The following is a 12,035-nucleotide window of genomic DNA, read 5'->3' as shown; positions in this document are numbered from 1 at the left end:
GCAAAGCACATCAAAGCTAGAAGCAGTGCAAATTACTTTTTGGTGGTGTTTAGTGCTGATCTCTATGAAAACTAAAAATGATTCCATTACACGCTTGCATCATCGTCGTTGTTTTTTTTTTTAAATTTGTTTTTGTCTTAATACTACCGTGCATCATTTGTAAATGACATAAATGAAATTAAGATTTACTAAATATTATAAATGATTACAGAGAGAAATCCATTAGCCCAGCGTATCCCAGAGTGAGAGCTAGAGAGCCAGGTTGCTAGAGTATGTGCTACACCTACTGTAAAGTAGCTAGTTTGCATAAGAATGGTGCCCCTCATCCCCCTTAGCACTCTAAATGCAGAGCCCCCCAGAAAAAAACAATGTGACTCCTGTAGACGGCTTGTATCTATCAGAGATGACAGATGTAGATCTGTTTTGGAAACATGCACTATGTTTCAGGTACTGTAATGGTGCTCCAACCAGCCAACTCAGTCTCTTGTGATGGCTCCAATACCACTAGAAAAGTTCTGGCTTTTTACATTGTATTTTCTATAATTCAGAAAGCAAACTAGAATAGTTATAGAACATGTACTGAAGGCCCGACAGATTTATGTGAAAAATCTTTCATTATCAATATATCAAAGTGAATCCAAAAAGTTTGCATTTTTCACCAAAAAACTTCAACAGAAATGTTTATCAGACCAAAGGGAAAAATGATGGGAAACTGTAATCATCTGACAGAGATTTGGACTGGAGTAATACTGCAGATGTAAACAGGAGTTGACAGTTGTAGCTGCACTGGGAGATGGCAAACAACATTGCTTACTACAAACCCAGGGGGCTAAAACCCTCAACCTGTGGTCAGAATTATTTGAAAGCTGTCTGAAAACTTAAGCACACCTATGACCTGAAGACAGTGTCTCCAATCACCAGTCACACCCTGTTCTGGCCCTGAGGCAATGGACCTCTATAGGTCACCCTGTCACAAAAGGCAAATCAACACTTTAAAGAGCTCTATCCAGTGGCCTCCCAGGAACCCAGACTTCAGTGAAGACCTAACCAAACCTTTGGAGGGTGATAATTAGTTTAGATAAACAAACTTCTAATTAGGTTAAAACAACACTGGCACCTGAAGGAAAATATCTAACAGTAGCTGTTATCAGTTAGCAAAGAACGGACATATAATACAAGTCAGACTTAAGCTGCCATAAACTACAGTGGTCTATGATGTAACACAAATTGTACATATTTTAAATGGCAGTTAAACAGTCAAACAAATAATGAAACACAGATAAAATACATTGGACCATTAAGTAGTCTAATCCTAAAATAAGTTTGTTTGCAGCCAAAATAAAATGATTCACAGGGTAGAGCATTATCTTTAAGCTGTGAACGTATAATTTAAGATCACAACAATTGTTCACAAATAGTGTATTGGCAATGCAAACTATAACACTTAGGGTGCAGCCACATATCTATTGGCTGCATCATGTCGAATCCTACAGCAACAATAAACTAAGAAGAAAGTCAGACTAGGTAGTAGCTAAAGATGTGCAGATCCAGGGCTCAGACAAAAGAGGCTTTACTAAAGATTTTTCTCTTTAAAGAGCCTGTTCCTTAAGTCATCTAGATTAGTTCAGTATCAGGTGTCAGGGTGCAGTGGTTGGGAAGGCACAGACACCTGCCCTACAAACAGTGTGAGCTCCCACACACTGTCACACACACTGACATACCTAAGCGGTCAATAGAGAGAGAGAGAGAGACCATCACTTGGGTGGCGATTTCTAAAACGTCCCAAATTAAGAACCACAAAGTCCTGACATAATCTGAAAATAGATGAGCAATTTTTTTGATTGTGACTGTGATTTACCCAGTAGACTTAGTAGGAAAACGGGATTTTTAGAGGGTCCCATTCAATTTTTCAAGAAAAAAAGGGAGACAGATTGCAGATGTACTGAAAGGCTCACCTCGTCAAAGCCCAGCTTGGAGAAAACAGTGTATTTTATTAAATAAAACATGACTGTCAGCACAGTGAGCTGAATTTCTATTTTAGCTGTATTAGTCCAAAACATAGTGTGCTGGCTACACAGAGCAGCACTTTCAGCCAGAGACTGATCACAGTCAAGTGCTCCACAGAACATCACAGCAGATCCTTACTCCCACTGGCCATGAACTCTTCAACTCATCCCAAAATGGACAATTAGTATTGTTTTTATTTCATTTATTATATTTACTTCATTTTATTTTTACTCCTCTAGGTACGTTTTTTCTTACTTATTAATCAGTAGTTTGTACTTGTACTTGGTTATTGTCTTGGTTTAGTGGAATTTCTTCCCTTTCTTTCCAATTTTCACGTGGAGAGCAGCAGTAACAAGGCAACACAATTTCCCTTTGGGACCAATAAAGTTGTTTGAATCTTGAATCTTGAATATTGAATGGCTGGTGAATGATCCTATGTATATACGCAATTATGTTGACGAACTGAGACATATTTGCATATGCAGCCTGCTCATCAATCTTTATGGGATATGCTGTAGATGCAATCAACAGCCACACTATCCACTGGAGAGACACAAAATCCAATGGTATCGTCAAACAAAAATTAAGTGGATAATATAAGCATGATAACAATGTCAGTACTTTAATTTCATACAAGCATTGTTCTACAAATACACCACTGACTGCTCAAACACAGTAACTCAGGAATCAACCAAATTTTGATTTAGAGAGTAAGAACGTACTGATGAACTGTAGCTATTATCCACAATGGGTCTAAGGATGGGATGTTTCATGTTAACCATGAAATTCTGTTATATAAATTTTATATTCTATACCAATCTAAAAACATGTCAAATAAAAGATTAGAATTTATTTTTTGTTTGGTTCAATTTACATGGTAAAAGAAAAAGTAGATAACAAGTATTTGGACATAGATATCTTGCCTTTACATTTTCAATCTCTGTGCATGCCTGCTTTCCAGCATTCAACTGTCATGCTACAGTAAATTTCAAAGAACACATCGATTCCGTGTCAGTGTCTCGCTGCATGCAAAACAAAGCTATCTGTTTTGAGTGTGTTATGTAATTTACCTGATTGCCGACGTTCTTGAGGTGCAGTGAAAATAAAAACAAATGCAAAGACAAAAGTGAGTTTTAGTTCCTAATTTTGTGCCTGAGCTTAGATTCTTGAGCTTCTTATTTTCTGGAACTAAAAAATATTTTACACAAAGTTGTTTTTTTTTTAATACTTTTTCATAAAATGTCTAGTTTAAAAAAAACTTTAATCTGTAATAATACTGTTGAATGAGCATGTTGTGTGACATGTTTGAAAATCTACTCCAGCGTATCTTCATTTTTAGGATTTAGTTGAATGCTAGAAATATTTGGATTCGGGACAAAAATGTTTATGAGACGGCTGCATGAATATTTACTCAGGGGCTTTCTCTTATTGGATGCAACTTGCAAGTTTTAGATTTAAAGCCGGCACGATAAAACAATGCTGTATGAAAATAGTGTTAAACCTTGACTAAGCTGTAAGAAAGATGTAAGAGAACATTACAATTGATAAGGGCAATAGGGGCTCCTGGTTTCACATCCTCTTCTGTCTCATACCAACCTACTGACTCAACACTTATTCAAGTGGACCATCAAAAGCACTCCTTCCTCGGTACTATGCCTTTAAAAAATGTCTTTGTATGCTGAAGGCAAACTGGTGGGGCATTAAAAAAAAAAAAAACTGACGTTTTATGGTTGGGTGTTTAATGCACAGGCTTACTTTGGATTAAATGCACTAAGAGTCCCTGGTGACGAATCTCAGTTATCCCTAAATGTGCTTTTTCTTGAAAATCCCAGTGTTGTAGTTTGAGTATTAAAGCCATCAAATATCTGCTCACACATAAATGTTTAAAAACTACATTTTTCAGGTAAGGTAACTATAATGTCGTTATTAAGCTTCTCTGACAGCTTTATAAGAAGAAGAAACATTTGATGCTGACATAATAGTAGACAATTGGCAGATTTTAATATTTTTCGGAGAACAGAAGAGAAAGCGGCTCAGGTGCTCTCACACAAAAGACACAATAGGGGTGGTGAAATAAGTATGAATCCAAATACAAACATGTAATTAGATCTCAGGGAAGCTGTGTGTCAACTGAGGCACTGTGAAGTTGTCCAAAATCTACCCGATGTCTAAAAAGGACCTCTGTCCCTCTGCTTAACACCGTTGTCCACGCACAGCTGATCAGAGCTTTATCTGAGTGTAAAATCAGCTGTTTAGGGTAGGATATAGCGTTTCTCCTGCCACTATTTCTGCTGCATTCCTTCATGTTATTCTACCCTCTTCTTGCTCCTTCCCTCCCCCCTTGTTACCACCCCCATCTTTACCTGGAGAAGACATGTACTGATAGATGAGAGCTGGGACCTCTGCAACAGAGGCAGGTGCTGCGTTAAATTGTTGCCCTGAAGCTACAGAAAAAAAGAAAAAAAAAAATCCAAAAGAAAAAGGAATTTCAGATTAAACATAAACCCTACACAATACAAATAAGTCCCCCAGGGCACTAAACAGTGAGCTGCATTCTAATGACTCATGAAAGAGGCACACCTCCACATGGGCAGAAGAGGAGGGGGTAGGATGAAGGTGGGTTTGCCCACCACAGCTTTTCATGAAAACAGACACTTGACTTGGTAATAATAATTGGGGCTTGGTAACTGGCAAGTCGCCATAACAGCGAGCTCTTAGCCCAACGCGGATGCTGCCTGAGTTGTTGGCATGCCACCACACCACACCCCTGGTGCAGAGGAAAGTGGGTGGTGGGGGTGGGGCCATTAATCACTAGTTCAAGAGAGCACAAGCCCCATTGGGGGATGTGTAGGGTAACATTAGTCAGCTCATTGAACTAAATTTTTATTTGCTATTTTTTCCACCCTGGCTGGACAACAGCATTCCTATCCTGGGAGGAGAACATGCACATCATCTCTCAACTGACAAAGATATGTCCCTCAGTACAGGTCAAACAGAACAAAGTTCATACACTGTGCTGATTCCAAAAAATCTTATACCAAGAAAGCAAAGGACTTTGAGTGTTATGATCACCTGCATTTTAATGTGAATGTCAGTCCTGTGTTAAAACAAGAAGCAAGCTGAAAAAGTCCATGCACACAGAAACCTCAATTCGGTCACACAATTAAAAATTAAAAATATCTATGAATAAATAAACAACTCCAACGGCACTATTTAAAGCACATCAGCAGGCATGTGACCATCTAAATGCTCAGTCTCATTTGTCAACAAACTCTGAGAGCTACCTTTCTCAGAGGGGCCACCCAGGTCAAGCACGACTAAAGCTAAATGAGATAATATCATCACCTTGCAGACAACACCTCAGACAAAAAACAGATAAACCAGCCTTATTTACTGTTGATCTGCTCTGCACCACATTTTTACAACTGTCCTGGGGAAATTCCATTGTCAATACAAAGTATGGGATTTACCTCAAGAAGTTCCATCCACTCAAAGTGAAAGTAATCTCAGACAGTACATTTATTATTCAGCCAAAAACGAACAATATCATACATTGATGTATTAAAGAGATGTGTATCTTATATATTTGGACAATTGTCTAAGAGGGTTCTGTAAGGTTTTAGGGAACATTTTCAGGGATTTGGAATGATCATTTTGATTGTGTACATTGCATAGTCACACACATCTCAAAAGTGACAGCTTTAACAAATCAGATATTGGTGACATAAATAAAGAGCAGCCAAAATGTAAAATATGTTTTTATTTATGCATAATAGGTTTAACAGTGATGTTCCCCTCGTAGAGAAAGTTTACATACTGTAACGTGAGCATGACAGGATCATGTTTTTAAAAATATGATTAATCGTAGTTTTTTCCATGACAGAAAGGGAGTAATGCTGTTTGTGTTGAACAGCAAACCTACATACTTACAGAAAGTGTCTCATTTGGCTCATGCATGGTTATGCAGTCCATACTAATCTGAATGGTGTTTCCTGCAGATCCATCTGTTGGACTGTCTGTGAAGTTCAGCTCAATAGGCTGGACTGAATGAATGGCCGATCTGAAACACAGTACAGACAGGTAGCACTTATAGAATTGCTCACTAAAATCTCTGTATTGTATAACTATGTTTGCATTTACAGCACAACATTTGTTTTATGTAGTATTCACTTACTGGTCCAGCATATCAAACAGTTGGTTGAATACATCTTGGCCGAAAAAGTCGGCTGTCTGTGCTGACTGATTCTGGGACATGGTGGTGAGGAATGAACTCTCTCTCCAGGGCAAACAGGATGAAGGGTCCCTGAGTCTGCCAGGAGACACAATCTACTGTTATCATTTTACTGCTCGTGTTACAAAAAAGCAACACTTTTAGTTAGTATTTAAATGAAAACCCTATTTAAAAAAAAAATAGATCCTTTTAAAAGATGCAAGGTCAGAAACATTAAAGATTAATGTTGAAATACAGGGCAGAGGTTTGGCCACCCAGCCAGTGGGGGAAAAGAGGAGGAGGAGGAGTCCTGCTGGCAGCCATTCATGAAGAGCACTTCCATTGTGAAGAAGTCAGCCTGCATAATACTGAATATTTGTACTACACATAATGGTGATTATGCACCATTCAAAAAAGGGGCACTTTGACCTGCTACCCTGAAACATTACACCTGCTTCAGAGCTCAGCCTGCCATTGTTCCCAGTGAAGTGGCGCACGCTGCAGTCTGAGACAGACGGAATTCCCCCCACGGTCTATATGATAGTACTGCTGCAACTTCTGGTATGTGTGCAGCTGGACAGACTGGAGGGGGGCATAATCTGAAGCTGGCACTATTTTAGGTTTTGGAATTCCCCAAGACTGCGTGATGAATGATATTAATACCTGACTTACAATCACAGGCATATCTAATGAAGCAAGTAATTTAACTTATGCAGCCATTACATTTGAAGGAATGCAAAGTTTAAAAGAAAGACTGAGTTGTCAAAGCCCAGGAAACACAAAAATGGGGATGTGGGGGCTGGACTAAGTGAAGTTCATTTACATGCTTTGCAGTATTAACACCCTGTTGGAGCTTAGCTGCAATGATTTACAATTATTGGATCTAAAATGTCATCCAGCTGCTTTTAGGTTAGAAACTGGACAAGACAAACACATTGCTGAACCGTGTCAGTCAGACATGCACATTAATGAATATACGTATGGTTATTAAAAGGAATAAAGCATGCCAATAAACCTCGAGAGCCTTGAGAGGCGCTGAATTAAACTTATGAGTGTGCGGACCAAACAAAGTAAACAAATTCTGTGAATTAGAGTTATCTTAAGTCATGATAGGAGTGTCAGGCATTAGCCATCACAAAACAAATTCAATGTTAACACTTTGGCAATTTGGGCAAAGTACATTTATAACCATTGAAATGCTGCATTACCTTACATTTTCTATTTATTTAACTTTCTAACTAGGTTTTTAGCTATGCAAAATAAAATACAGGTTATGGTAGTTGTTAGTTAGCTTGGTCAACGCTATAACAGGTAGGTAACTAAATCTATTTAGCAAGAATTAGCCTATTTTCAAGTTGCTAGCATTAACGTTAACTAGCATGATCTATTATAAATAAAGTTATTAACAAACGTTAACTACCTATCTACCTATCTTGCACAACTAAATGCACGAGCTGGGGTTTGTATAATGTTCAGATATTAGCAAAACAAAACCTATTAAAACACTATACTGTGTGTGGAGTGTGGCTAATCAACCTGATTCTACTCCCGCTGCCTTTAAAGCCATTAACAAGGGCCATTAACAAGCAAGCCATTAGGTACTGAAATAGCAACCAGTGGGCCAGCAGCCGCACAAGGCACATCAATATGGCGGTTGGTTTATATTAGCAGACATGTAGCTCAGTTGGTAAAGGCAGTTGTCCACGGACCACCGGGTGGGTGGTTCGATCCCCGGCCCTGGCTACATATGTCGAAGTGTCCCTGGGCAAGACACGGACCAAACTCCGGTGTAAAAACTGTGCCAAATCAACATGCGAACATGCTGAACTCACGGGATAAGCCGAAAGGACAAAAAAAAAGAATAAGAAAAAAAGCCTACATATTAATGTAAATGTCTGCATTTACCTACAGTGTGTGCATTATGTGCATTTAATAGCGTTCTGAATACCCTGAACCAAGAGCAAGAGCATTTAACATAAATGTATGTGATGTAGACTATTTATGTCTGTAATACAACTTTCCTCAGTTGCTTTGGTACATTTCTTGCATGATCCTTTAAATTGACAAAGCAGTAAATCCATTCCTCGAAACAATTCCTACTAATGGTACTACACACTAGATTTCCTCCGAAAATAACCTGCTCGCAGTCCTTTGTTAAGCTCTCAATAGTAAATTATTATGCGAGAGAATGTGTCAGTGCCAACAGAAAAACAAGTGCACAGGTCAGCTGGGTGCTGTCTAGTGTGAGTATGACTGTTTTTACCGTACTATACAGTTACAGAAACCCACAACAGAGTTTTACTCCTATTCTTGTTCTTTCCAGTAGTTCATCCATTTCTTAGTTCTTTCGGCAGAAATTGTAACACAGTGTTGTGCTGTGTGTACATGTGCTTACGGTACGTGACATGCATTACAGATGATCACAGCATGTTCAGCTATTTTGCATGTGTTGACTTTTGAACTAATGCTTAGATTTTGGGAGGTAGGACTATCGAACAGAGACCCACTATAACACATTTGATCAACAAGACAGTTGGAGAGCAACACAGTTTAGAAATGTAGGAAACAACGGCTAGTTCTCCATAATTGCATCACCGTGACATGAATGTGCCAAAACTTTTGCAGTTTGATCAAATAATACAAAGGGTCTTAAATGCTGTGTACAAGTGACCAGATGATGTAAAAGTTAAAGTTGCAGTTATGCGAACTTGGAAATTTGTAAATGAAATAAAGAGACTAAGAAAAACTAATATCTGAAACACTGACCCTTCGGAAGTTTAAACAGTAAACGGCAAGAAAAGTATAGAAAAATTGGAAAAGTCAGATCATAAGTACAAATCCATTGCCTCAATATTGCACAGTGCTAAACCCGATAACCTTACCTCTCTTTTTCCTAATTTTGAGAAGTTTTAAACACTACTGCTGAAACACAAATTTGATTAAAGAGGTTTATCTCAGTTCTAGCTAACGTTTGACTGCAACTGGGTGTCTGGTTACTGGGAGGGGTTTTCAGTTAGCCTGAGGCAAAGGCTGTTCAGCATCCACTTAAAGACAGTGCAGCGCCTCCAGACAAGACTGGGGCAGAGGTCAGCACTAAACCAGGACGGCCATTGTCTCTTGGCAGGTTGGGCACACCAGCCGATGAAAATGCAATCAAAACAAACAGCCCGGCCGATTGGGGCCCTTCTCCAGTGTCTTTATTAATCACTTGTTCAAAGGCCCAAGACCTCCACCCTCTCATCTGTCAGCTCCGGCTGGAAGTGGGACATGACTGCAAAACAACAAAGCCCCCCAAAGTTTCTCCTCCTCTTATAAGTGAAACAGTCTGAACTTAAATCCTCTGGGGTGAAAGGACAGACACAAATGCCTGAGGTTTTGGAATGCAAAGAAAACTAGCAAGGAGGATAAAATCAGAGGACTGAAAAGATACCTTGATGTCTGAAATCTAAAAATTAACACAGGAGAAAATGTATGCGTTTATAACTGTTCTTGTTCTGACATTAAAGTACCACTGGTAGCAGTTTTTTTTAAAAGCGTCATATATTATAATTTAGATGTGTTACAGTGTAGTTATCAATGTCCAATAAACTAATTATTATAAGACGCAAACAAATACAGACAAATTCAGTGCAGCGATATTTCCTTCTAAAGGACGCAAAGAAGTCTTTGTTCATCTTTTGACATCTGCTGTTTGATTTTAAAATACTCTGTCAAACTACTTCACACAAACACACTGTGACAGTGCATTAAAAGCAAAAACTTATACATTGATCCATTTATGTCATTTAAACATACATGCTGCCTTCCCTAAAATAAGTAATGCAATAAGGTGCAAAAACAAATCACACAATATTATGTATAATAATGACAATTATCAATTGACTGCTTTTATAAGATGCCACATCCCAACACCAAAAAACCTCTGTATTTCTCTTTAACAAGGGACCAACTAATTATAATACAATTTATTAGCGGTCCTAGGTTTATATCAACCAAATGGGAATTTGTGCAGTACAGTACAATTGGAACAACAGCAAACATGAAATTCAAAAATACTGAGACATTCTGTGATATTGTTGCTCAGAGTGATGTTTCAATTGTACATATGTTAAGATGATGAGCTGATCAGTTTGCATTGATATAATGAACAAATAAAAGATAGATGGCAGCTTAAGGAGCTCAGGTGCCAGTTGGTTCTGTACGGTAGTAAGTTTTATGATCATGACCTTTAGAGGACAGTACAGTATTTTGCGTCTGAGTAAATGGTGGAGTAAGGATCAGAAGAAGACCAAACACACTTTAGGAAATTGTTCAATTTGTCTGGATCAGCTTTAGCCTCAATGGCCCTTTTACACATGCATTGTTGCCATAAGTATTCTACACTTATAAATATATTTGGACAGAGGAGCAGCTGAGGATGTGGGCAGACGCAACTGTTCTCAAGTCACTTTGGACCTTAACCCATTATGAGCCTAAATGCCAGCCGAGGTCAAACCAAGAGCAGCCATCCACTTTAGTAATTCAGATATAATTTTACTCTGTTCAGAGCTATTTGTCAAACCGAATAAATATATCGGACCTAAACAAATAATTCCTATATGTCTGCCATGTATCAAATCCATGTAGTATTTGTTTTGAAGCTTATTCAGGAATTAATATTTTTCATATAAAATTATATAAATTTTAAAATCAAACTAGCAATGTAAGCCATGAGTTCCAACAACGTGCACGTACTTACCGATGGAAGGGAAACTCTGGGTAATACTGCACAGCTGTGTAAGGTGAATTCATGTTGTCATGCCAAACTTGACTTTGCTAAATCGTCACAATGATCAGCTCGTCATTAAGGCACACTTATCAATGATGGCGCATCAGCTACAATAATAAACACCATAAATGAAAAAATAATTATAAATATAAATAAATAAACAAATAGGCCTGGGTTAAAGTGCCGGAGAGTACAGTGCAGAGTGGAGAAAGTTTGAGAGATGTTTTGAATTTAGGTATTTTTTCTTAGGCTACTGAACAAATAGGAGGGGCTTGTCTCAGCCCTTTGACCAATCCCAAGCAACATTTGCACAAGATATCACTCACTCTCAGTTGCTAGGATATAGATATCAAGCAACTACATTTGACCCAACACCTCCACCCACAAGCAACAAACAAACACACACACACACACACACACACACATGCATTGGCTAGCCACTATGCTGAAAAGCTCACCCCCACACTACTCCTCCATGTGTTTCTCTGCCCACTTTCAATATTTCTACCCGGATTCCCAGGAGGTTTTTGTGGTGTGAGGTCTGTTGCATCACGCTTGCCACTAAAAGGGGGTTCAAGTGGGATCAATATTGGCATTAATACATTTTGAACAGCAGCAATTCGGGGGAAAGCACAACAGATTGAGTATAACAAAAATCACCTAACTGTTTGTAAGGAAGTGAAACATATAGTCAGGACACGATCACAGATGTCTACAGAGATTTTAGTGATGGGTAATAATAAGATAACAAGAAGAAAAGGACCCTGTATTCTCTCTTGAAGTTTGAGCAGGCGAAAACAAAAAAACCTGTGCGGTTTGACAATCCTTTACAGTAGCCTGCATCAACTCGTATTTAAACACACAGACATACCCTGCCACATCCTGGCACATAGTTCCAATTCAATGTCAGACTCTCTCTCTCCCCCAAGTAGTATGGCACTGTAAACCTAGAGGTCTTGTGTGGTTTTCGGAGATGAACAGCAGATGAATCAGCATGCTATAATAAAAGGTAGGGTCACAGCGGGGGGACTGATAATAAATAGATGTGGT

General features: G+C 38.6%; 1 long non-coding RNA gene across 1 annotated transcript; it reads right to left on the bottom strand.

The window, feature by feature from the left end:
- Nucleotides 1-5,655: 5,655 nt before the first annotated feature.
- LOC137131568 (uncharacterized) lies at nt 5,656-11,176 on the bottom strand. The gene is made up of 3 exons (XR_010915006.1): nt 10,956-11,176; nt 6,182-6,316; nt 5,656-6,067 (listed from the first exon to the last, which is right to left on the bottom strand). It is a non-coding gene; the product is annotated as an uncharacterized lncRNA (long non-coding RNA).
- Between the last annotated feature and the right edge of the window lie 859 nt (nt 11,177-12,035).

This window comes from Channa argus, chromosome 8 (assembly GCF_033026475.1).
Source record: "Channa argus isolate prfri chromosome 8, Channa argus male v1.0, whole genome shotgun sequence".
In the NCBI taxonomy this organism is placed as follows: Eukaryota; Metazoa; Chordata; class Actinopteri; order Anabantiformes; family Channidae; genus Channa; species Channa argus.
The sequence above is the reverse complement of the archived record's forward strand: the minus strand, read 5'-3'. Positions and strand labels throughout refer to the sequence as shown.